We start from the raw sequence: 27268 nt of genomic DNA, 5'->3' as shown, positions 1-27268 counted from the left end.
GCAGAGAATACACACATACACAAGATATACACGGCCACCTGGAGCGATATACCCACACACATACATAGGATATATATACAGCCACCTGGAGTGATCCACCCGCACGCACACTCACAGGATATACAACAGCCACATGGAGCGAAACACCTGCACATGCACACACACAGGATATACAGCCACCTGGAGCGATACACCTGCATGCAGAGAATACACACATACACAAGATATACACGGCCACCTGGAGCGATATACCCACACACATACATAGGATATATATACAGTCACTTGGAGTGATCCACCCGCACGCACACTCACAGGATATACAACAGCCACATGGAGCGAAACACCTGCACATGCACACACACAGGATATACAGCCACCTGGAGCGATACACCTGCATGCAGAGAATACACACATACACAAGATATACACGGCCACCTGGAGCGATATACCCACACACATACATAGGATATATATACAGCCACCTGGAGTGATCCACCCGCACGCACACTCACAGGATATACAACAGCCACATGGAGCGAAACACCTGCACATGCACACACACAGGATATACAGCCACCTGGAGCGATACACCTGCATGCAGAGAATACACACATACACAAGATATACACGGCCACCTGGAGCGATATACCCACACACATACATAGGATATATATATACAGTCACCTGGAGTGATCCACCCGCACGCACACACACTCACAGGATATACAACAGCCACATGGAGCGAAACACCTGCACATGCACACACACAGGATATACAGCCACCTGGAGCGATACACCTGCATGCAGAGAATACACACATACACAAGATATACACGGCCACCTGGAGTGATATACCCACACACATACATAGGATATATATATACAGTCACCTGGAGTGATCCACCCGCACGCACACTCACAGGATATACAACAGCCACATGGAGCGAAACACCTGCACATGCACACACACAGGATATACAGCCACCTGGAGCGATACACCTGCATGCAGAGAATACACACATACACAAGATATACACGGCCACCTGGAGTGATATACCCACACACATACATAGGATATATATATACAGCCACCTGGAGCGAGCCACCTGCACGCACACTCACAGGATATACAACAGCCACATGGAGCGAAACACCTGCACATGCACACACACAGGATATACAGCCACCTGGAGCGATACACCTGCATGCAGAGAATACACACATACACAAGATATACATGGCCACCTGGAGTGATATACCCACACACATAGGATATATATACAGCCACCTGGAGCGAGCCACCTGCACGCACACTCACAGGATATACAACAGCCACCTGGAGCGAAACACCTGCACGAACACACACACACAGGATATATACAGCCATCTGAAGCGATACACCTGCACATGCATACATATACAGGATATACACAGCCACCTGGCACGATACCCCTGCACGCACACATATACAGGATATATACAGCCACCTTATGTAATACACCTGCACACACACACACACACACACACATACGATATATACAGTCACCTGGAGTGATACACCTGCACGCACACATGTCCTGTATAGGTGTGCAGGTGAATCGCTTCAGGTGGCATTATATATCCTGTCTGTGTGTGCAGGTGGATGTGTATATCCTGTATATGTGTGCATGCAGGTGTATCGCACCAGGTGGCTGTGTATATCCTGTATAAACACAGCCACCTGGAGCGATATACCTGCACTGCACTGCACCACACACAATATACACAGCCACCTTGTCCGATGGCGATGCACATTCAGTCCTATGTTAGGTAGAATGAAACCTTAAACAAGTTCTAAGGAAAGTAAAATGTTACTTCTGGAGGTTGAGCCCCTCCCTAACGGTGGTTGCAGGATTCCGGATTTCCCATGATTTCCTGCTCTTCGCCGGTGAAAGCGTCCTGTTTACACAGCCTCGCCCCCCTCCAGGGCGGTGCCGCTTAACAGAGGGCTGGGGGCCGGGGCGTGGTCCCCCTCGGTGCAAAGCGAGCGGGAAGCTCAAACCCTTCTCCTTCTCCCGCCGGATCGAATGATTTCTGGGTGCAGGCGCCGTCACGAGTCCTTGCACCGGGGCACGCACCCGATCGCCAAAGGTCTTTATTTAGCCTCTAATTCATTTCCAACTCGTATGGATGAAATGCGCCCGGGAGCAGTTTTCCGCCCCTTTCCCGGTTACATGTAGAAGAAATAAACCCCATAAAGCCTGGGACTGAGTATCCGAACACGGGGCGGGGATGCGTCCCTGCAAGCTCTGCAGTTTGATTTCTCGGCCTCAGATGGAACGCACCGGGCCAGCCGCGTGCACTCCCGGCGCCCAGCGGTCCTCGCGCGCGGGCAGCAGAGCAGCACGTGCCGCATGCACCCAGCAAGCGCAGCGCGAGAAGCGAAGGACGAGGCCTGCCCAGCCTCGGGAGCGACGGAGAAACGCTGCGCCCAGGGGAGAACCAGGGGGAGGAAGCAGAGAACGTTACTACTGCTGCGGGGACAGTGAGGCAGTGAAGAGAGCAGAGCATATTGCTGCAAGTGGGGGAGGAGTGAAGAGAGCAGAGGATAGTCCTGCAAGGGGGGAAGAGGTGAAGAGAGCAGAAGATGTTTCTGCAAGGGGGGAGGGGTGAAAAGAGCAGAGGATGTTGCTACACGGAGAGGGGAGAGGTGAAGAGAGCAGAGGATGTTGCTGTACGGAGAGGGGAGAGGTGAAGAGAGCAGAGGATGTTGCTACAAGGGTGGGGAGCATGGCTGAATTTTCAACTAGGGAGTCAGTGTATAACCCTGGCACCAGCTCTCATTCATCTATTGATGGCAATAAATAATTCTGATATTAGTGTCTTCAGTTGGGGAAAGCAAGGGGGACTCCAACCTGGCCATAGTGTCACATACACAGGGAGATATCCGCTTACCTGCCTACTAATGCTCTGCTCTAAGCCCTACCACCTGCAGGAGTTTAACATCCCGACCTGACATCACAGGCATCCTGTCTTATTCTGAGTAAAACAAAACAAACTTTGCAAGATGGCACCAGTTGCACAAACACAACACTAAGCCACACATCTGCACCACTTCCATCAAAAGGCGACGAATCCTGTTCTGTTCTTACCCAGTACACTCGGGCCCTAGTTATGGATTGTGCCAAAGACCCTCAGCCCTGCTAGTGCAGATTTCAGCTTTACTCACTGTATGCACAGGCTTCAACCTACAGCTATGTGGATGGCTTAGGCCACGCCTGTGGCCATTTACAACCTGCCCAGGCTAAACCATTCACTGCATTTTTTTGGTGTGCGTTTCTTTTTACACTTTTTTTCATTGTACAGCTGTGAAAACCATAGGATGTCTGTGCAAATGTAACGAATCGTGCGCGAGCGATGTTCATTGTGCATGCAAAATCCTCATAGTTTGATGGGGGTAGGGGGTCCGGGGCAGGCAGAGATGAGCTTTAATGTGTCATTGGGCCACATAAAATGAATCTCAGAGGGGCAGGCCTCGGACCTCATCAGAACGCCCTTCCTGGTTCAGCAGCTTCCAAAGGTTCTTATTTATTTTCTTTACATTCCGCCTTTCACGTGCTGCAAAGCAGATTACATTCAGGTACTGTAGCTACTTCCTTGTCACCAGAAGGATCATAATCTACCTTTTGTACCTGAGGCAATGTCAGGTGAAGTAAGGTCATAAGGATTTGAACTCTGGTTCACAGCCCACTGCTCTAACCACCAGGCTACTGCACTCCCTCACCTTAGGGGGAGGTCCGAACCGAGCCCTCACTTCACACAGGTCAACTCCAAGAGCTGGAGCCCGTCTTGGCTCTGTGCCACTGCATAGAGCGAGGATTTAGACCTTCAACTTTGCATTCAATGGGGCAGAATTCAAGACAGGATCCCCCCCCCCCCCCCCCCCCGCTCTTTGGGCTGACCTGGACACCCAAGATCTCAGGCTGCTCTGAACAGACCATCCCTAAGCCCGCCTCATCGCCGGATCAGGGCCGGGACTGGTTCACCCCCACCCTGGGACATTTACCACCGCGTGTTCAATCTTTAAATCAGGCCGATGCTGTAACGCGCGACCAGCCCAGTGTACAGGTTGACGGGCATTTGGATGTGCCAGGCCTGCGCCCCATGCAATAAGGAGATCGGGGATGCGTAAATCCCCTGCTGCTAGCACGATATTGATAAATAAAGCCGCACATCTATATATGTCCTGATTAAAGTCCACGGCAGGAGCCTGCAGCCGTTCACACAGATGGGCAGCGCCCGTAGCCGCTCAGCGTGTTTCCGGTAAAAATGCTTCCCAGCCCACGGGCAGGAGCCACAGTGACCTGAACGGGGGCCTGGGTAAAGAGGGCAGACTGTCAGTGCAGGGACAGACGGGCCGGCCCACGATAGCCCCCTTTAATAGCCTCAATTTGTTACTGGGCAGGAAACGATGATGAAGATCAGCCAGAGGTCGCAATGCCAGAGGTCAGCATTGCGACCTCTGGCGTTTCAGGCTCTGATTGGGATTCCCTTTGGCCCTTCTGTTTTAGGTCAGCACTGCGACCTCTGGCATTTTGGGCTCTGATTGGGATTCCCTTTGGCCCTTCTGTTTTAAGGTCAGCATTGCGACCTCTGGCGTTTCAGGCTCTGGTTGGGATTCCCTTTGGCCCTTCTGTTTTAGGTCAGCACTGTGACCTCTGGCATTTCGAGCTCTGGTTGGGATTCCCTTTGGCCCTTCTGTTTTAGGTCAGCATTGCGACCTCTGGCATTTCAGGCTCTGGTTGGGATTCCCTTTGGCCCTTCTGTTTTAGGTCAGCATTGCGACCTCTGGCATTTCAGGCTCTGATTGGGATTCCCTTTGGCCCTTCTGTTTTAGGTCAGCACTGTGACCTCTGGCATTTTGAGCTCTGATTGGGATTCCCTTTGGCCCTTCTGTTTTAGGTCAGCACTGTGACCTCTGGCATTTCGAGCTCTGGTTGGGATTCCCTTTGGCCCTTCTGTTTTAGGTCAGCACTGCGACCTCTGGCGTTTCAGGCTCTGGTTGGGATTCCCTTTGGCCCTTCTGTTTAAGGTCAGCACTGCGACCTCTGGCATTTCGAGCTCTGGTTGGGATTCCCTTTGGCCCTTCTGTTTTAGGTCAGCACTGCGACCTCTGGCGTTTCAGGCTCTGGTTGGGATTCCCTTTGGCCCTTCTGTTTTAGGTCAGCACTGCGACCTCTGGCATTTCGAGCTCTGGTTGGGATTCCCTTTGGCCCTTCTGTTTAAGGTCAGCACTGCGACCTCTGGCATTTCGAGCTCTGGTTGGGATTCCCTTTGGCCCTTCTGTTTTAAGGTCAGCATTGCGACCTCTGGCGTTTCAGGCTCTGGTTGGGATTCCCTTTGGCCCTTCTGTTTTAAGGTCAGCATTGCGACCTCTGGCGTTTCAGGCTCTGGTTGGGATTCCCTTTGGGAGGGGTGAGCTGGGGCCGCTCAACGCTGGAGACAGAGGGAAGGATCACCGTGGCCCAATGATCTCAGTCTGCAAGGGGCCTGCCCAGCCCGGCTGCTCTCTGACCGCACCTCCCATCACCACACCTGTCACCAGTCAGCTGACACGAAAGGCCCAAAGATGCCTGTACGGTCGGTCAGACAGTGTCAGGCGCTTCCCTGCAATGCCCGGAGTGCTGACCTAGTAACAGAGTGGCGGCAGAATGAGTCCCACCCCCATCCCAGGTATTCCCCACCACACCAAAAGGATCACTCTCAGCTGCCAGCCATTCCACTTAAAAGATATGGCTCCTTATCCAAGCATAGAGGATCCTCCCTTCCCCATGTTCATCCACAAAGCTTTGGTTATCTTTCGTTAATCTTTCTTTCCAATCTGTTTCTCTTTACAATATCTCTTAAGTTGGCATCCATTCACCCTCTACTGAAAAATCCCAAACTTAGATCCTTCCATGTTATCAACTCAATGGCCAATGCTTCATTCTGCCACTTCTTGCAAAGGTCATTTCACTGCAGTTTTTCAGCCGATCTCTGACTGTTCAGTGAAGATCGTTCCATTTTCAATTCTCAACTATTTGGTTTTCGTAAACATTATAGTACCCAGATTTTACTACTGCCTTGCACTGATACAATATGGCTTAGGCCCAGTCCTGGCACTGAATATAGCCTGGTTTTATTGGATAACTCCACCACGTTTTGAGACGGTGAATATCTGTCTTATCTTGGATCAAGTCCTATCTACCTGACTGATCCCAGGAGGTACGGACAGGCCCATTTTACTTCAGACTAGCATGGCACAATGATCTACCCTTTCCACTTTGGAAGTCAACTTCAAACTGTATGCACCTTAAAGGTTATCTTGGAAATATATATTTGACTTTCTGTCCAATCGTTTATTTAAGCCTGAATCTATATTGACTTTAAACCTCCAATACAGAACCATTGTAATGAGTAAAAAAAAAAAGGAAATGAAGTACAGAGGCATATCATTACATTTTGGCAAACTGGAGATTCCACTGTCTAGCAATATCGCATCAACTTTTGCCTTATTGATCCATAAAGGTTAACGGGATAACCGCATAGAGACAAATACAGAGACCACCTTGCACACCCCACGCTCACCAGCGATCAATAGCATAAAGTTACACGTTGTACTATGTCCATTAAAGAGAGTATACCACATCCTGTAATTTATTTCTGATTGATAAAGGCATCAAAACGTAAAAGCTCTTCCAAGCTTGAGCACAGCCTCTGGCAACATTCCTTGCAGTAAAAATGACATCGAGACTTCTGCTTGCATCCAGGTCGCCATTTGTTGAAATCACAGTATGGATGGAGGCACAGTATCTTCAAGCCAGAGCAATAAGATGCAATATCTCGCTAGCGGCATTGTGAATTGCATTAAATTTCCTATAGCCGGCTGCTAAACCCATCGCCCACGAGATGCATCCCAGTCACAACCATTTGCCACAGTAAGGAGACTTAAGAAACTATGTTTTCTAATATTGTAAATATTGGTTCCCACAAGTAAAATATCATAGGACAGAGTAGCAAATTATCAAACATATAATATTTGACACAAGAACTAATCTTAACATAACTTTACGAATGATGCAGATTGGGTTTCCTAGAATCAAAAGCCATTTTATCTAGAATAAAAAATATCCTCATCATATCATTACCCCCCTCCCTCAACCCCCCTCCCCTCAATTCCCTTCCCCTCTCAACCTCCCCCCTACCCCTACCAGTCCCCTTCCCGCTTCTGTACATAGTTAATTTAAATTCGAATTCACTCTGTAAAAAGTCATGTTGTTAAGCATTTATAATCTATAATTCTACCTTATACAACTACCGTGTTTCCCCGAATATAAGACAGCGTCTTACTTTCTTTTTACCCCCAAAAGTCCCACTATGTCTTACTTTCAGGGTATGTCTTATATTGGAAAAAAAAACCTGAGTGTTCAAAAAAAAATTATTTTTAAATACCTGTCGGAGGGCCGCGTGGGTCCAGGCGGCTGGCGGCGGGAGCCGGGTGGTCGCGTGTTAAATCTAGGCCGCGGGCGGGTGGGCGCTTGTTCCAGGCGGCGGCGGCGGGGGGGGCGGGTGGACGCGCGTTAGTTCGAGACGGCCGGCGGGCGGCGGGTGGTCGCGTGTTAAATCTAGGCCGGGTCGCACAGGCGCGCATTCATTCAGTGGGGGCTGAATGAATGCGCGCACCGGCATTCATTCAGCCCCCACCGGCAGTGGGGGCTGCCAAGGCAGCCCCCACCGGCAGTGAATGAATGCGCGCACAGGCCCACAGCGCCTGTGCGACCCCTGCGATTCGGCGCTGGGGGCTGCCGGTGGGGGCTGCGGCAGTGAATGAATTCATTCATCCAGGCGGAGGAGCCGGCTGCTTTTGGCTGCCGCTGCCGGCTGCTTTCGGCGCTCAAGGCAGTCACATGCCGTGACGTCACAATTCTAAACCAAACAAAAAGCGAATTCATTCTAATCTCTCCAGACAATTGCAAAATCACTACAAACCCTCCAGCCAACTTGCAAACCTCAAAAGTAAGAGATTTAGGAGTTTCCATAGACAACCGGTTAAATTTAAAATCATTTATCAACCAAACAACCAAAGACTGCTTCCACAAACTGCACGTATTAAAAAGAATAAAACCCCTATTTCACTTCCATGACTATAGAACAGTGCTCCAAGCAATAATATTTGCGAAAATTGATTACTGCAACTCGATTCTTCTAGGCCTCCCATCAGCACATACTAAACCTCTCCAATTGATACAGAACACGGCAGCAAGAATACTAACAAACAAAAGGAGAAGAGATCACATTACACCAGTCCTCAAAGACCTTCACTGGTTACCAATCCATTATAGAATAATTCATAAGTCCCTCACCACAATCTACAAGAATATCCATGGACTGGCTCCACTCCATCTACAAATAGCTCTCAAAAAACACTCCTCCAACAGACCCATCAGAGAAGCATATAGAGAATATCTACAGGTACCACACAACAATACCACCCAACATATAACATTGAGAGATCGGGCCTTCTCTACAGCAGGTCCCCCACTATGGAACTCAATCCCCTTAGAATTAAGACAGGAACCATGTCTTCCAACCTTCAGGAAGAGACTTAAAACATGGCTGTTCATGAAAGCATTTCCAGACCCTTAAGGATTCACTTCCATCAATTGCAGCAAAATCAAATACAGCAATACTGAACATTTTCTATCAAATAAAATATTTATTTAAAAGAACAATTATTTAATTGAACATTCTCTTCTAACTGGTTCAGACACTACAAACCAATCACTACAATGTTTTACTTCTTGTTAAACTTGTTTATCTTTCCTTTAACTCTAATCCCAGTTAGAATAACCCCTGTTTTATTGTAACTTTCTCTTCCGTGCACTTGTTTATACTCCTGTAATGTATACTCTTATGTTTTAGTTATGTAGTTATAATGTATTGATCACCCCTTGTTTTATGTAAACCGACATGATACGTACTCCCGTGAATGCCGGTATAGAAAAACACAAATAAATAAAAAATAAAATAAATTCATTCGCTGCCGAGGCAGCCCCCACCGGCAGTGAATGAATGCGCGCCTGTGCGACCCGGCCTAGATTTAACACGCGACCACCCGCCGCCCGCCGGCCGTCTCGAACTAACGCGCGTCCACCCGCCCCCCCCCCGCCGCCTGGAACAAGCGCCCACCCGCCCGCGGCCTAGATTTAACACGCGACCACCCGGCTCCCGCCGCCAGCCGCCTGGACCCACGCGGCCCTCCGACAGGTATTTAAAAATAATTTTTTTTTTGAAATGACAGGTACGTCTTACTTTCGGGGGATGTGTTACATTAGCCGACCCCCCTAAAATTCCCACTACGTCTTACTATCAGGGGTGTCTTACTATCGGGGAAACACGGTATCATTTGTACCTAGCTAGTTATCTAATTAACAGATCAATACAGTAAAGTGCAACTGCGGTTACCCTGCTCCTAACTCGCCTTCTACTCACTTTCCGGCCGCGTTAGCCCTTCCCGCGATACACAATCCCCTTTAACTCATCCCTACCGCCTCTTAAAATCCCCGGGTAACCTCTTCCGCCCGCATGTATATTAGATGTAAACGAGCGAATTAGCTATTCCCTCCCATACAGTAACGCGCGCCCCGACTATCGCTTTCTTAACCTGCCGTTTTGCTGTGCGTTTACCCTGCTAACTTACCGCCTACCCTTACCTCTGTGTTAGAGGCAGGGGTAGGGGTAGGCGGCAAACTTTCCCCCAGCCCCCGCTCTCCTGCCCTGGCCGCGTCCATGGGTGCTGGTCTCCGGGGCAGCCCCAGTCCGCTCCCCTCCTCCCGAAGCAAAAAAAAATAAAAAAAACCCGAAAAAAAAGTAGCAAGAGAGCGAGGGGAGAGACGGGCAATCCTACGCTCGGGCCTGCCAGTCCCTTGTCCTCTCCTCCCGAAGCAGGGCGCGAAAAGCAGCCTTGCTCCGGGAGGAGGGGGCAGTTTAAAGCGACGAAGCGACTTACTTTTGCAGCCCCCCCCCCCCTCCGGACATCAGCGACAACTGCGGCTCCAGCCTCCAGCTGTCAGACAGACGCATCGCACGTGGGAAAGCGGCCCCTATGCGTGCAATTGGCTGCTCAAGACGTGACGTCACGACGTTTGGCGTCACGGCATGTGACGTCACGTCTTGAGCAGCCAATTGCACGCATAGGGGCCGCTTTCCCACGTGCGATGCGTCTGTCTGACAGCTGGAGGCTGGAGCCGCGGTTGTCGCCGATGTCCGGAGGGGGGGGGGGGCTGCAAAAGTAAGTCGCTTCGTCGCTTTAAACTGCCCCCCCCCCCTCCTCCCGGAGCAAGGCTGCTTTTCGCGCCCTGCTTCGGGAGGAGAGAAGGTGGTACTGGCAGGCCCGAGCCTAGGATTGCCCGTCTCTCCCCTCGCTCTCTTGCTACTTTTTCGGTTTTGTTTTTTTTGCTTCGGGAGGAGGGGACAGGACTGGGGCTGCACCGGAGACCGGACGGGGCCAGGGCAGGAGAGCGGGGGCTGGGGGAAAGTTTGCCGAGCATCGGAGAACATAACTGTCCACTTCCTGGTACCTGTCATTTGAAATGACAGATACCAGCACGGCCATGAAGCGTTAGGCCCGCGCACCCAGGATACTGTATAGGCGCTCTATACAGTAAAATGGGTTGCGCGGGCCTAACCTTCGCAGCCGCGGCATGCATTTGCATGCAATTTGAAGAGAGTATCGAGCGGTAGGTGAAGAGAACTGTGCATGCGGGGAACGAGGGTGCGCCGGGCACTGCCGCACTCTTTCTAACGCGGCATAACTGTATCGACCTGTTAGCTGTTATACTGTATCAGGTCATCATAAGGCTTGCCTTAGACCACTCGTTAGATGTAAACCGATGTGATATGGCAAATCGAATGTCGGTATAGAAAAATAAATAAATAAATAAATAATCAATCCTGGGAAGGAACAGACAGTCCCAAATTGGGGATCCAATAATCCGCTCCACCATTCAATATGTCTGGCCCCATTGTAACTGCCCTTAGCTTGTACCAATATAAAAAGTTCATTCCCTTTCCATTAACCCTCATCTCCTCTTGCAAGGTTATAGGATGAAATCAAAACTGAGCCCCCGTCTTAAGGGGCAAATAAACCCCCGAGCTTGTAGCACTGCTCTGAAAAAGGGGTAGAGTCTCAGTTCCTCTGTCATATCAGCAGCACGCGTATGGACAGCATATTTCAAAGATAACTGGAGCTACACGGGTTTCCAGTGACTGGCCATTTGTTTATCATCCATTAAATGTTGGCTCACTCATAGGAAAAGTTATTGTTCAAAGTTAAAAAAAAAAAAAACAGCTCCGTTTTCATTGTTTCTCGCGCGGCAGGTCCTGATGGACGGTCCCCCTCGCTCCCTGGAGGACAAAGCCAACTCTCGGAAAGCTGCACAGACCCGCACGCAGGTTTAAAGAAGCCTTCGGCACTGAGCATTCACGTTTCGCTGCGCTTAGCGAGGACTATGACGCGTTTCTATGAACGTCTGAGCAGTCTGTCTTTGACTGTCTGTCCTGCTGTTCTGTATGACTGTTTATGCTTTGCCAACCTGCCTCGAACTTTGAAGAATGCGGGACAGAAATTTAAAAAAAAAAAAAGCAGCTCTGGAATAACCTGAAGAGCTGCCAGCACTGGCCGGGCCGAACCTCTGGCCTCCTCGGTTCCCTGCCTAGGCCCGCCGGACAGACCCGGCTGTGCTTGTGCGCTCGCGCACCCCCTGCGTTTCTGCCAGGACTGCCATGGATTATCAGGAGCGTCCAAGATCCCCCACCTCTCCCCACCAAGCTTGCTCGTGACAGCCAAGGCGCGCTGATGCTCAGACTCCCGGCCTCCTAGCTCCCCGTGGCCTCGCTGGACAGTACTGCCCCCGCCACCAGACCTGTCGGCTCTGGGAAGCTGCAGCCTGCCGGTAACGACCTGACCGAGGGGCTGCAGTATCCCTAAGCTGGGCTTCCTTCCCCTTATCATCCTGTGGGAGGGGAGGGGGATTTGTTTTGCAATACTGCACCCTCCCGGCCTGATCGGGACCGATGAACGACGTTTTGCGGGTGGCTGGGGCTTTTCGGGGAGGCAGCTGCAACGCAGGAACGATGCAGGCCAGCGAGCGCCACCCGTCCCCGCACCCGCAGAGCGCGCCCTCTGCTGGCACCAACGGCAGCGAGAAGTGGGGGAAATGCCCCGTGGCAGCGGTGCTGCTGGCGGGGGCAGCTTCAGCATCTCTCGGCCCACTCGGCCTGTCCGGTCCTGCCTGTCCGGTACCCCCGCCGGGCGGGGCAAGAGGCTGCCCTGGTACAATCGGAGCTGGGAGCACAGAACGGTCCATCCGGGCTGCCCAGCAAGCTCGTGGCGGCATCTGCCGTGCCATACGGGTCACCCCCTTACTTAGTCAGGGCCCTTGTCGGTTGCTGTCCGAGTCCAGTTCCCCCGCTGTCTCTTGCCGCTGAAGCGGAGAAGAGCAATGATGGAGCCGCATCCAAACGTTTCCGGCTTATTGGTTAAGGGCAGTAAGCGCCGCACCATCAAGTCACCCCCATGCACTCATCTCTTCACTTCTACCCTCTAGCCAGCAGCTCCCCTCCTCCTCCCCAGGCCCGGGATTGGGGGGGGGGGGCCTGGCGTGGAGCAGGATCACAGGACCCCGGATCAGCCAGGAAGTAGAGGAGGAGTGGGAAACAGCAAAGCAGCGGGGAGGTGGGAGAGAACCTGGGGGGGGGGGGGGGGCTGGGGGAAGCAAAGGGGGGGGACACCCTACGACCTTGTGAGCCAGTGGCGGGGGGTGGGGGAGCAGCTCAGCCGTGCCCCTGCCTGCCCGCCCGCAGCTTTTAATGGGAAGACGCCCGGCAAAGAGTGGACTGGGAACGAGAGGTACACCCCGGGGGGGGGGGGGGGGGCTGAGGCCTTCCTCCTGATGCAGCGTCCTGGCGGGGGGGGGGGGGGGGGGGAGGGAGAGGCCCGGTATTACGCCACGGCAGCGCGTCTGGCGGAAGGCGGCCAGGGGCGCAGTTCCCCACCCCCCACTGATCCTGGTTTCTGAAGGGAACATTTTTAGTTCATCCTGGGAGGTTCGGGCTGTGCAGCCCCCCCCCCGTGCGCTGCAGGAGCCGAATCCTTCCTGCAGAAGGTAAAGGGCAGACCCCGGCTGGCTGTCGCCCATCAGTATGACAGGCCCCCCCACCACCACCCCTTCTGCCCCAGGCTGGAGAGGAGAGGAAAAGGTTGGATCAAGTGGAAGTGGGGAAAAAAAGGGTCCTGAAAATGTTTGCCCCTCAAAAGTGGCAAATAGCTTTCCACCCCTGCCCCTGTCTAAACACACACAGACCTCTGATGGACAAATGAAGCTTGCTCGCCTGGGAGACAGATAAAGGCAGGGAAAGGGATAAAGTCCAGTTTGCTTGCCTGTTGGTCTGTTTTGAAGTCTGCAAGGTTTCCCATCTTTGTGACACTGAATCGGGTTTTACTCTGCACTGGCACCTGGAGAGGGTCCTCCCTGCTTGGGAAGGTCACATTTCTGCACCAGGGACACTGCACATTCCTCTCCCCAGACTTCCCCACGCCCCCCTCAGCAAAGCGTCACAGGATGGTCCGTGTCGCCAGCCAGGGAAAGGGATTTTGGCCTCAGAGTATCCGGAAGTATGGGGACCGAAAAAAATGGCTGGACTGGGGGAATAAGATCAGAGGGAGACAGCTTGGGAGGAGAACATAGCGGCTTCCCCAGCGAGGTCCCACCCAACGCTACGCAGCCTTGCTAGAGTACATCACGCACCCCCCCCCCCTCTCCAACACCTCCAGCACGCCCTGCTCTTCCAGTACCAAGATCCCCGCGCGCAGCTCTGCCAGTGCACCTGAAGCCCCTCATTATTCCAGTAAATGACCCCCTCCCCTACCAACACAGCTCTGCCAGTGCACCTCAGTCCTACAGCACAGCTCGGTTACCTATTCTACACCGTTTCCCTCAATCCCATCCCCACCAGCACTGGCCTGCAATTCCCCTTTTTGGTTCCTGGCAAAGATTAGCAATCAGCATAGGCAGACAAAGCCAACAGACGTCAAGGTCTTCCGTCGACCTCCGTAGGCACCGTTTGTCTGCTTAGTTCGCAGGGGAGGGGGCCTGAATAAGCACCGGTCTGGTGCACAGACTCCCCACGACGTCCTGCGCCGATGTTAATCCTCAGCCTGCTTAGCTGGATACGGGGACTCCCAGGGACACGAACAGAGAACTCAATGTGGGCAGTTATCAGCCCAGGGGGAACAGAGATCTGGCCTAGAGAGAGCCAAAGGCCTTCCAAAGGCTCTCGCACCTCAAACTGCTTCAGCTTCCCTGGGGGTACAGAAACGCGTCCGGCCGGACCGGCAGATCTGGCCGTAGCCTGCCCTGCAATAATAAGCGGCCCCCGCCCGGCTCACAGCCCCACGAAAAGGTTTAACGGTTCCGCCCCTGAAGAAACTTCACAGGCCGAGGCGCTAAGGTGCGTCCAGCCGAGTGCGCGCTTTTACACGCGGCTCAGCTCATGGTTTTGTGCGCATAAAAACCAGGCAGCCAGGCAAGGGGGACCAACACATCCATGACGAGCTCCCCAACAGACGCCTACCGGATAAGCGTCCAACGCATGCAGAGGCCACGGAGATGAAGACATCGGCCATCGCCGCCCGGTGCAGGAAGGAGCACCCGAGGTCCATGTGTTTCTCTCAGATAAATCGACTCCTGCGCTGGAGGTGGAGTAACTTTTATCGCAGTCAAGGACTCATGGGAAACCCAAAAAACGTGGTCCTCTGCGTTGCGATAAATGTTCCCCTTGTAGGGTAGGGTTGTTCAGGGAGATTAGTACAAGAATTTAGTTATCTGGGGTTAGAACAAATAATACAAAAATACACATAGGGACTGGTGGCGCGGAGAACGCTGATCGCTGAAGGACACCTTAAAAACCGTGGGGAGATTCCTTTCCTCGTGCTAAACGGGCACTGCAGATTTCCGTAACCTCGTGCGAGCCATGCGCTTTTCTTAGGAACGCGCTATTTAGACGTCCATGCGCCCGGTGCAATAAACCTTTCAGCGTCGGAGATGCTCGCTTCTCCCTTTTTTTGAACGCCGCTCTCTCAAAGGAACAGAGCGATGGCGCACTGGGATGTGGCGGCCTGCACGTGAGGGACACGAGCGCTCGACGCGAGACGCCCGCATCTTGTTTTATTTATTGCTTTTTTTTTTTTTATGCCGCCGTTGGTCTGCGCATCCCATGGGTTTACATCTTTATTGCGTGGGCCGAGGACACGTGCGCGCTCTCTCTCCATCCAGCAGGCTTTTACCGCACCTCTGTGGTCCATCCCTGCCGGCGGGCGGGGGTCCGGAGGCTGCCTGGCATCTTCACTGGAGGGCGTGCCTGGCTGTTTGGCGTCGGCACAGCCGCCGCTTGTAGCTGGTGCACTTTGTACGCATCCTCCAGGGTTTAACGGCCCCTGCTCAGGTGACTAGGGTCAGGATCAGCCTATTCTGTTAACCCTCTCTAGGCTCACAGGCACACCCAGGGCAGCACGGGGAGGGGGATCGGAAGTCGTACTGCAAGATTCACCAAAATATTGATCCGTTCTAGCCCCCGCTCCACAGGGGAAGGAGGGAGCATTTCATATGGGGGCAGGGGGAGGGGCTGGGCCTAACGCCCTGTCCAGCCCTGTCGGGACCTTCGCACCCCTGTGCCAGCCCCAAAAGCAGTGACTGAACTGGCACATCCAGTGCCGCCGCTGGAAGAGAAGCTGCTGCAGCCTGGCAGAGCCCGTGCCACAGGGCAACTGAGGGGGGGAGAAACCGACGGCCGCAGCGTTGAACCGGGGGACAAAAAAAAATGACCTTACTGTTCCAGAAGAAAAAGAAAGAGCATCCCTGCCCTCTGGTCTTACCCTGACCGTGTACCCTCGCAACCGCGTCCGATGCCCAGAGGGCGTCACTGGAAACCTGTCGTCGTGTCGTGTCCAGGTCGCTGCTCCAGTGGGCCCCAGCGAGCTCTGCCCCGTCATTCTTCATTCCTTTACCACCTGCTGGTCAGCGAGCGGCTTCTGGACCGGCAGAGGGGCCAGAACGATGGTATAAAGCTGACTTATTTCTAGAAAAGCAGAAAGCACTCTGCGCACTCCCCACCCTCCAATTCATACCACACACCGGACAGGAAGGCGAAACTCCACCAGTGTCAGAAGGAAAATTCAGTAAAACATCGAGGAAATCTGCCGAGCGTCAGGGAGATATTGCATCCGGTGCCCGGCAAACAAACACACACACACAGCGTACCTGGGAAATACTGCCTGCAGTATCCGAAAGTACTGCGCCTGCCTGCTGCAGCCTGTCACTGTCTCTAACTCCCTCTAGGCGACACAGGCTTAACTCCTAGATCTCTGCACCTTGTCTGAATGGGAATAGATATCCACAGCGAGGGGCAGAGAGCCCAGCACCACTGGAGAACGGGGGCTCCCTGTTACCTCAGAGCTCTCTATACAGACACTGAGGCCTCAGCCACATCTATAGCTTTCCTATAACACGATACCCGGGCATCAGTCTCACATCTTTATAACACGTCGGCACCCGACACCCGGGCATCAGCCTCACATCTTTATAACGCGTCGGCACCCGACACCCGGGCATCAGCCTCACATCTTTATAACGCGTCGGCACCCGACACCCGGGCATCAGCCTCACATCTTTATAACATTACAGCACCCGACACCCGGGCATCAGCCTCACATCTTTATAACGCGTCGGCACCCGACACCCGGGCATCAGCCTCACATCTTTATAACATTACAGCACCCGATACCCGGGCATCAGTCTCACATCTTTATAACGCGTCGGCACCCGACACCCAGGCATCAGCCTCACATCTTTATAACGCGTCGGCACCCGACACCCGGGCATCAGTCTCACATCTTTATAACGCGTCGGCACTCGACACCCGGGCATCAGTCTCACATCTTTATAACATTACAGCACACGATACCCGGGCATCAGTCTCACATCTTTATAACGCATCGGCACCCGATACCCGGGCATCAGCCTCACATCTTTATAACGCGTCGGCACCCGACACCCGGGCATCAGTCTCACATCTTTATAACGCGTCGGCACCCGACACCCGGGCATCAGTCTCACATCTTTATAACGCGTCGGCACTCGATACCCGGGCATCAGTCTCACATCTTTATAACATTACAGCACACGATACCCGGGCATCAGTCTCACATCTTTATAACGCGTCGGCACCCGATACCCGGGCATCAGTCTCACATCTTTATAACGCGTCGGCACCCGATACCCGGGCATCAGTCTCACATCTTTATAACATTACAGCACACGATACCCAGGCATCAGTCTCACATCTTTATAATGCGTCGGCACTCAATACCCGGGCATCAGTCTCACATCTTTATAACGTGTCGGCACTCGATACCCGAGCATCAGTCTCACATCTTTATAATGTGAGACATATATTCACGAGACATATATTCACCGACATATATTCACGAGAAGTTAATTTAGAGGATAGGATATGTACTACTTACTATTTAAGTTAATACTCAATTCATACTTTATGCATACTTTGTTTCATTTGCCATTTGTTTCACTTGCTATTTGTTTCATTCTCCATTTGTTATCTGTTACATGTAACGCTCCTAAGCGAATTTAGTTGTTTTATGTAAACCGGATTGATCTGTATTCGTGACACGGGCAGCTGGAGTTCCTCTGTGGTTCCTCGCCCCTCTAGGCCTGCAGGTGCAGCAGTGTCTGGAAACAGGTGGTGAGCGCGGCTGCCTGACAGGGACCCAGCACGGATAAGCTCTCTGCTTCATCCCGCCCGGCCGCAGGCAGACAGGGCAGACACCGGCCCTCTCCTGGCGCGCCTCAGAAGCCCAGCACTCATTTCAAAGTATCGCCTGCCGTATAAATGTTCTGTTTCCCGAGGGGTGGATAAAAGTGATCCCTTGAAAGCGTTGTTCTCAAACTCTCTACAGTAAGGTGCCAGAACCCTCACTTTTTCTAAAATGCAGCTGGGGAGTGCTGGAGCGACAGCTCTGAGGAGGAAGGTTCGGCCACCACATGGATACTATTCTCCTTTTCACTGCCCGAGGGAGCAAGCCAGTGAAAGGAAGGTGGGATTTATGGACTTTTAACCCAGGTCCTTCCCTCACACTTTAAAGGGGTCAGGGTTATATGCAAGGGCGTAGGGGGACTGCTGAGGTTGGTGGTACAGCAGAAAATTTGCTGTTGCCTTGTGACTAAATAATAAAAAAAAAAAAGCTATGCACACAGAGTTTCACTCGCTATTTAGCACATTACAACCCAACATGAAGAAATCTATATTCAAATTCTGCTATCACCTCAGGAAAAAAAGGCCTCCCTCCACTGCTAAACATTTTCTGAAGTAACACAAACCCCTGCAAAAAAAAAAAAAAAGGCACTTAATACCTTGCAATAGCATTTAGTCACAGCACTGACTCTCAGGACTCAAATAACAGCAACCTTATGAAAAAGCAGCAATGCAAATATTACACCGGGCCCTAGAACATTAATGCACCACCTACTGGAGTAACAGAACAAGCCGGACTGCTCCCGTTCCCTACAGGGAAACTACGCACAAGCAGAACTACTGCACCTCAGTCACACACCGACCAGGGCCGGTGCTTCCATTAGGCAAAACTAGGTGGTCACCCAGAGCGCCAAAGTTTTGGGGGCAGCAAAATTCCACCAGCAAGAAGCCCAGGATACTGGCAATGAAGAGTGCTCTGTGCTGCAGCCACTGCCACCGGGAGGAGGGAGCGCTGTGCTAGAGCTGCCACCAACAGGTAAACTGAGGTGGGGAGCGGAGGAATTAACCAAAGGTTCACCTAGGGCACCGAACACTCTTGCATCGGCCCTGAGACCGACCCTTACCTAATACAAGGGACTACAAATTAGAACTAGAAACAAGCAAACAAAACCAAAATAGCCTGAGAAACCAGACGCTGAACAGTGGAATGCTAAAGAGCAAAATACAAAAATGTAAGAAATGTACAACCCCAAAGATGGCAGATTCCAATCACTAAAAACTCAAAATAATAGATTTTTTTTTTATCTTTGGTTGTCAAATCTTTTAATTTTTCTAATCAATTGTTTCTTTCTTCCAATTTTCCCTTGTCAGTCTTTTCCTAATTCCTTCTCCAGGGTCACTCTTCTCTTTGTGTTTCTTCTCTCTTCTTCCTTTCATCCCTCTCTCTCTCTCTCACACACACACACACACACACACACACACACACACACACACAGGCTTTTCTTTTCTCTCACAGACTCCCTTACACACAAAAATTCTCACACATGCTCTACCACACACACAAGCTCCCTCTGTCATTCATATACCCAAGCTCCCATTCTCACAAAGAAACACCCACACTCAGGCTCTCATTCTTACCCTCCCACACACCCAAACACCCACGCTCCCATTCTCACACACACACACACACAAGCTCCCATTCTTACACACACAGAAAAAACACTCAGGCTCCCATTCTCACACACCCACACCCAACCCAGGTTCCCATTCTCACACACAAAATATCTAGGCTCCCATTCTTACCCTCCCATATACCCAAACACCCAGGCTCCCATTCTCACACACAAAATATCCAGGCTCCCATTCTCACATACAAACACCCACACTCAGGCTCCCATTCTCAGTGTACCCAGACATACAGATAAGTTTGCTTTGAATATTCATGGGTGTCTCCGGTACACAGGTACAGGGGCATGCAGAAAGTCTGGTGTACATTTACACGCGTAGATTCAAGAATTGAAAGCATGCACATAAATTCTTTCCTCGCCCCTGATTCCGTCTTCCAGAAAAAAACTCTTGCTCATACGGTTGAAATCCTTATGACTTGGGGTTTTCTGCATACATTTGCATGCTCAGCCCCCTGATTGATTTTCAAAGCCCCCTTACTCGCATAAAACAGGGTTTATGCATGCAAGTCACTTTGAAAGTCAGGTCCTCAAAGGGAAAGAAACCAGATGCACCGAAATGGCCTGACCTTAGTATCCGTTTATCCACGCTCATCTATCTGCGGTGTCTGCTCACTCGACCGTGAGTGCCACGGAGCAGGGACTCTCTTCTATGTGCCTGGGCAGTGCTGCGTGCATCTTGTAGCACTACAGAAATGTTTAGTAGTGTAGTGGTGAGAAGTGGGGGGGGGGGGGGAAGGAGTAGATTCCAGTACACACATAGGGCCTGGGTTTCAAAAACAGTTCTATGCTTAAAACTGGGTTTTACACGTGTAAATGCACCTTACCCCTATAAGTGGGCTTTTGAAAATTGCTAAATACAGGCCATTGAATTGTCCATAGGATTTACCTAGGTAAATTCACTTTACATGCATAAATGGCTTTTGAAAATTGCTACGATAGTATATTACATTTATACACATAACTCCTTTGAAAATTCACCTGATGATGCGTAAAAGAAAATTACTTGGAACCTATTTAAAATACTACCACATTAGTACCGAACTTCAGCACAAGAGCACATACTGCACAAATAACACTGACTGATGTTGATTTACCAAAGCACGTACACTGCACAAATAACACTGACAGACGCTGATTTACCAAAGGAGCACACACTGCACTGATAACACTGACTGATGCTGATTTAGCAAAGGAGCGCACGCTGCACTGATAACCCTGACAGATGCTGATTTAGCAAAGGAGCGCACGCTGCACTGATAACACTGACAGATGCTGATTTATCAAAGGAGCGCATGCTGCACTGATAACACTGACAGATACTGATTTACCAAAGGAGCGCACACTGCACTGATAACACTGACAGATGCTGATTTATCAAAGGAGCGCACACTGCACTGATAACACTGACAGATGCTGATTTATCAAAGGAGCACACACTGCACTGATAACACTGACGGATGCTGATTTACCAAAGGAGCGCACACTGCACTGATAACACTGACAGATGCTGATTTATCAAAGGAGCACACACTGCACTGATAACACTGACAGATGCTGATTTATCAAAGGAGCGCACACTGCACTGATAACACTGACGGATGCTGATTTATCAAAGGAGCACACACTGCACTGATAACAATGACGGATGCTGATTTATCAAAGGAGCGCACACTGCACTGATAACACTGACGGATGCTGATTTACCAAAGGAGCGCACGCTGCACTGATAACACTGACATGCTGATTTACCAAAGCACGTACACTGCACAAATAACACTGACAGACGCTGATTTACCAAAGGAGTGCACTCTGCACTGATAACACTGACAGACGCTGATTTACCAAAGGAGCACACACTGCATTGATAACACTGACAGATGCTGATTTATCAAAGGAGCGCACACTGCACTGATAACACTGACAGATGATTTACCAAAGGAGCACACACTGCACTGATAACACTGACAGATGCTGATTTATCAAAGGAGCGCTCGCTGCACTGATAACACTGACAGATGCTGATTTATCAAAGGAGCACACACTGCACTGATAACACTGACAGATGCTGATTTATCAAAGGAGCGCACGCTGCACTGATAACACTGACAGATGCTGACACAGTTCTGCACGGAAGATTTATAAATAAATTGAATGTCCTTGGTATGGATCCTAGAGTGACTGGATAGAAATTTGCGGAGTCGGACACACAAAGTGTCGTGGTAAAGAGAGTGTTCTCTGAGGAGGGGGGGTGTTACTAGCAGTGTCCCTCAGGGCTAAGTCCTTGCACCGGAGTTTGTGAGCAACACTGCTGAAGGACTGTCAAGAAAGGTTTGGCTTTTGGCTGATAATACAAAAATCAGTAACAGGATGGACAGCCAGGAAGGAGTGGAAAACAGGAGAAGGGATCTAGCGAAGCTGGAGGAATGATCCAAGGGCTGGCAGCTAAGATTTAATGGTTTAAAGGTGGAGTCTGTTAACAATCTGTAAAAAAAGAACTCAAACCCTATAAAGCTGAAATTAACCCTCCCCACGAAGTGGCAATACTAAAATCAACACACATAAATATCCGTTTGGTCTACGGTCCGCCTGGATCACTCCAAAAAGACTGCTCACCACTAATAGAAATGTTCACGAAAGCGTTTCCTGCTCCTGAAACTTTAACCTATACGTGAACAGCACAACATGTGAAGTCTTTCTAGAGACTACGGAAGCAATGGGTTGGACAAAATTTGTAATGCAGAGGACACATCCTTGACTTGATTGCGCAGTTATTCTGATTGGTGATAATTAACTCTTCGCACAACATATTAGCTTGGTCTGATCACCACCTAATAAAAGCAGAAATAACCCTCCTCAGCACACAATCTCAGGAATTAATCAGACTTTCACCTACAGGAAAAAAGATAGAACCGGAATTACTTGAGGAAACAACTACAAATAAAGTAACTGATTCTCATTGCCACAAAGCCTCCTCATCTTTTGGTGCCTGGGATAAAATCGTCAATGAAACAGCAGATACCCTCAGCCCAATCCAGAAAAAAACAATGTTCCAGAATGAAAGCAGTACAGCTCAAGAAAAGAAACCTTGCTATAGCGAAGAGCTAAGGCTCACTAAACAGACCCTGAGAAAATCTGAAAAGCAACGGAGGAAGTGCCAATCTATGGAATCCCTAGAAAAATACAAATCCCTATTAACAAAATACCGTGAGCAAATAAAAAAAAAGACTACTGCACAAAAGAGATTCACGGTGTGATATTTAATTCCAAAATTACTCCTTGAAACTGTAAAACCCAATCAAGGCCCCATCATCCTCAACATGAAATAACTCCTGCAATGAATATGGTCAATAAAATCAATGCACTAAAAACACAATTCCCCACCTGAAGGAAAACCAGGGCAAGCAAAATGGAACACTATCCACCCCGTATCTAAATCCGAAATCAACCAAATCATTACAAAACTCAAGCCCGCACTTCACCCACTGGACCCAGTCCCAGCAAGTAGCCTGAAATCAGGACACTGCGTAATCACAACCATAATAAACCACTCACTAGCAGAAGGATGGGTCCCCGCCAGGGCTAAACATGCTGTGGTTAAACCAATCCTGAAACATAAAACAGGCAGAATTGATGATTGGATATTGGTCGGTAATTGTCCCAATCTGCCTTTTATTGCTAAAATCCTAGAAAAAGCAGCGTTAATCACAATTAGAGAGCCACCTAGAAGACAATAAATATATATTAACAGAACCCCTTCTCATTTCCTTAACCGACTCCGTTCGACAAGGGTTTGACCACAATGAACCCTACATCCTGGCACTAATTAATCTAACAAGGGCCTTCCACACTGTTGACCACACCCTGCTGTGCCACCAGCTGAGAAAAACAGGAATAGACGGAAATGTTAACCAATGGTTCTCTTCCTTCCTAGAAAATAAGAGACTTTCCAAGTCAAAATGGGCGATCACATTGCTGGCGCCTTCCCAATCCATACCTCTGTTCAACATTTACCTGCTACCTCTATGTACGCTGCTAGAAAATCTAGCAATCAACATTCAGTTCTACATCCCCTTCCACAAAACACAACATCAACGCCATCAAGATACATGAAGACCTTACCACATGAACTCTCTCAATTACAACTAACACTAAACCCTCCCAAAAAACTGAAATTGTGTGGATACAGAGAAATTCAACGATCATCAAACCGCCATCCTTAGACCTAGGGCTCTAACATGACTCCCTCAGATCATGTACGGGGCCTAGGAATACAGCTCGATGAGAACTTAAGCATGAAAAAGCATAGAAGCTGTTTGAATTAATTTGGATACTCCACATCGGCTGAAACCATTACTAACAACCCAAGACTTCCGCACTGTTCTACATACACTAATATTCTCAAACCTAGACTACTGCAGCTCGCTATTATTAGGCCTACCCTCGGGACTATTGAAACCACTAAGGTCACTGCAAAATGCCTCCGCCAGACTCTTACTAGGGACAAGGAAATGTGACCACCTCACCCTCTCACTGATAACACTGCACTGGCTTCCTGTACAATGCAGACGTCACTATAAAGTATTGACGCCAATCTTTAATATGATCACGAACATTAAGCCATGCTTAACTGGAGTGACACTTCAACCATGCACACCACAGAGAGCCCACAACACGGAAAACACACCTGACACAAATAACAGGCCGATGCGCACTGTTAACCAGCATTTGGACGCGCGTTTTCGACGTGCTAGCTTTACCCCTTATTCAGTAAGGGGTAATAGCGCGTCAAACGCACGTCCAAACCCCCCCCCCCAGACTAATAGTGCCCGCAACATGCAAATGCATGTTGATGGCCCTATTAGTCATTCCCGCGCAATACGGTAAGTAAAATGTGCAGCCAAGCCGCACATTTTACTTTCAGAAATTAGCGCCTACTCAAAGGTAGGCGTTAATTTCTGCCGGCACAGGGAAGTGCACAGAAAAGCAGTAAAAATTGCTTTTCTGTGCACCCTCTGACTTAATATCATGGCAATATTAAGTCGGAGGTCCCAAAAGTTTAAAAAAGTTAAAAATAAAAAAAATTTAAAAATTTAAAATGGGTCCACGGCTCGCGGGTTGAAATCCGGACGTTCAATTTTGCCGTCGTCCGGTTTCCGAACCCGTGGCTGTTAGTGGTTTTGAGAACCGACGCCGGCAAAATTGAACCACCGTTCCTGTCCAAATTTAAATAAATTAAGTTACTGAATCGCGCACACAGGACAGTGGGCGCTTGCCCGCTTTCCCGCGGTTTTTACTGTATCGGCCCATATGAGAGACCGAATGTTTTCACTAGCAGACCCCACGCTGTGGAACTCTCTTCCAGAATCTTTACGTCTGATAACAGAAAGAAAGAGTTTCAAACGTGAACTGAAAACAAGGCTCTTTAGAAATGCATATGTTTAGCATAAATTACCAATACGCCAATAACCGCACTGCCACTAACAGAAATCATGATATAGGAGAATAAACAATGTGCACTGAACGACGTAAAGTGGAATGATAACATGAATATGCATTAGAATATTTATTTGCTACAATGCCAAATGAACGTTAAACCAGAATGCAAATGTTGACCAAGAATATGAATACTGACTCAGAGGAATGGTGAGCAGAAAAAGGGAGGTGATATTGCCCCTGTATAGGTCCCTGGTGAGACCTCACTTGCAATACTGTGTACAATGCTGGAGACCTCACCTTCAAAAGGATATAAACAGGATGGAGTCAGTCCATAGGGTCGTTACTAATATGGGCAGTGGTCTTCATTCTAAAGTATATGGGGATAGATTTAAAGATCTAAACATGCATAGAGGGAAGTCAGCATAGGGAAGATATGATACAGACATTCCAATATCTCAAAAGGTTTCCATGCACAGACGAGCCGAGCTTTTATCAAAGGAAAGGAGGCTCTAGAACAAGAGGTCATGGGATTTGAAAGGGGGAAGAGACTCAGGAGAAATCTTAGGAAATCCTTCTTTTCAGAGAGGACAGTGGATGCATGGGACAGCCTCCCAGTGGAGGTGGTAGAGACAAAAACAGTATGTGAATTCAAGAAAGCATGGGATACACACACGGGATCTTACAGGAAGTGATGAGAATTAATGCTACATTAATTGGGTGCGTGGAAGGCCTGGATGGGCCATATGCTCATTTTCTGCCATCAATGTTTCTATTTACCAAACTCTGCACTGATAAGACTGATAGATGTTGATTTACTAAAGACGTGCACACTGCACTGATAACACTGACAGATGCATCGCTCCATTAGGCCCTATCACTGAATAGTTTCAGAACATATAAGAGTACTCAGAAGTGATCTAGTACCTTCATAGTGACACTGGGCCAGATGCTCCAAGCATTACTTTTGAAGACACAATAAGAGAAAATCCACCGAGTCCATCTGGTCCTTCAGTGGCTGGGACAGGGGACGTCACCCCCCACAGGTGAACCCGATATTGTAAACCACCCAAAACCCAGGACTGCCATGCAGACCCGTGCCAGGCCCCGCGACTGGCACCTCCTCTGCTCGACTTACTTGCTCATGGTCATGTTTGCCCTCTTTTCAGGGGGTGGCAGTGAGGGGTCACTGACCTCCCTTCTCTGGTCACTCACCCAGGTAAATGTGAAGCAGGGGAGCAGAGAGGGTAGCTCAGGGAATCAGAAAGGCTGGCTGAAGTTATTGTGCCCCGGAGGGAGGCTGGGAGTTGTGATTTCATGAACTCAGATAGAAAAGGTGCCCCCCGCCCATACTCACATCAATACTGAAATAAAACGTTAGGAATAATAAGGTGCTTCGGCCCCTGCTCTGTGCAATCACCGAACAAAAAAGTGAACCTTAAACTGTGCCTCTCTAAAAGGCAGAGCCGGCACCGTCTCCCTGCAGTAAGTGCACCCTGCCTCGGCACCGATGACTCTTAGCACCAGAGGCTCTTGCAAAGCCAAATGCGAGGGCAGGTAAAAAAAAAAAATCATACGTACAGGAGGCGCATTGGGGCTGGGGTTTGGGACCCATTTGCACAGAAACGTTCTCCAGTCTGTGGCTGGGATTGGGGAAAGAAATGTCCCCAGCAGCATTCACCCTTCCACCGTCCCTGCCGCCCGGATTCCACGGGGCATTCTGCCACTCCCAGGGCTTGTCCCGATTACACGGGGCAGAGTCCTTAACACGCAGCGCCTGCCCCCGGTTACAAAGCTGCATGTAATCGCTGTGCTCAACAAGGCAGCAGGGCACCGAGCCTGAAGCTGCGCTGCATTTTGCTGGCTTAACCCCCCATTTTGGGACTTTCTCGTCTCACGTGTTCTTTGTGTCGCAGTTGCCCCCTCGGGCATCTGGTGCCTTGATGCTCTGCACACAGAAGTCTCATTCTTCTCGGCAGGGTCCCAGGGCCGACAGCGCCCTCTGGCGGACACGGGAGGAATCGTCCGGCTCCCCTGTCACTGCCTCTGGGCAATAATAAGGAGCAGGGCAGCAGGGGAGGGGGGGCACGGACCCGTCAGGGCACCTGCAGGACCCTCTGCAAGAGTCCCCAAGCCCATCAAGCCCTTGTTGGAAGCTCTGCCCGACAAAAAGATTAAATAAAAAAATAAAATAAAAACCCCCGAGCCTGCCGGGGGGCGCTCCGGATGAATGTGAAAGGCGAGAAGCCCCTCGGAGGACCGGAGCCAGTAGAAGTCCTGAGGGGGGGGGCACACGA

The 27268-nt window shown here is 50.2% G+C and overlaps 1 protein-coding gene across 1 annotated transcript in view; it reads right to left on the bottom strand.

Annotated features, from left to right (window-relative positions):
* The window catches only part of DAAM2 (dishevelled associated activator of morphogenesis 2), a 443570-nt gene that overhangs the window by 415818 nt on the left and 484 nt on the right, over positions 1-27268 (bottom strand). The gene's annotated exons all lie outside the window — the stretch shown is intronic.

This window comes from Rhinatrema bivittatum, chromosome 3 (genome assembly GCF_901001135.1).
Source record: "Rhinatrema bivittatum chromosome 3, aRhiBiv1.1, whole genome shotgun sequence".
NCBI lineage: Eukaryota > Metazoa > Chordata > Amphibia > Gymnophiona > Rhinatrematidae > Rhinatrema > Rhinatrema bivittatum.
Note: the sequence above shows the minus strand (reverse complement) of the source record. Positions and strands in the feature narration are given on the sequence as shown.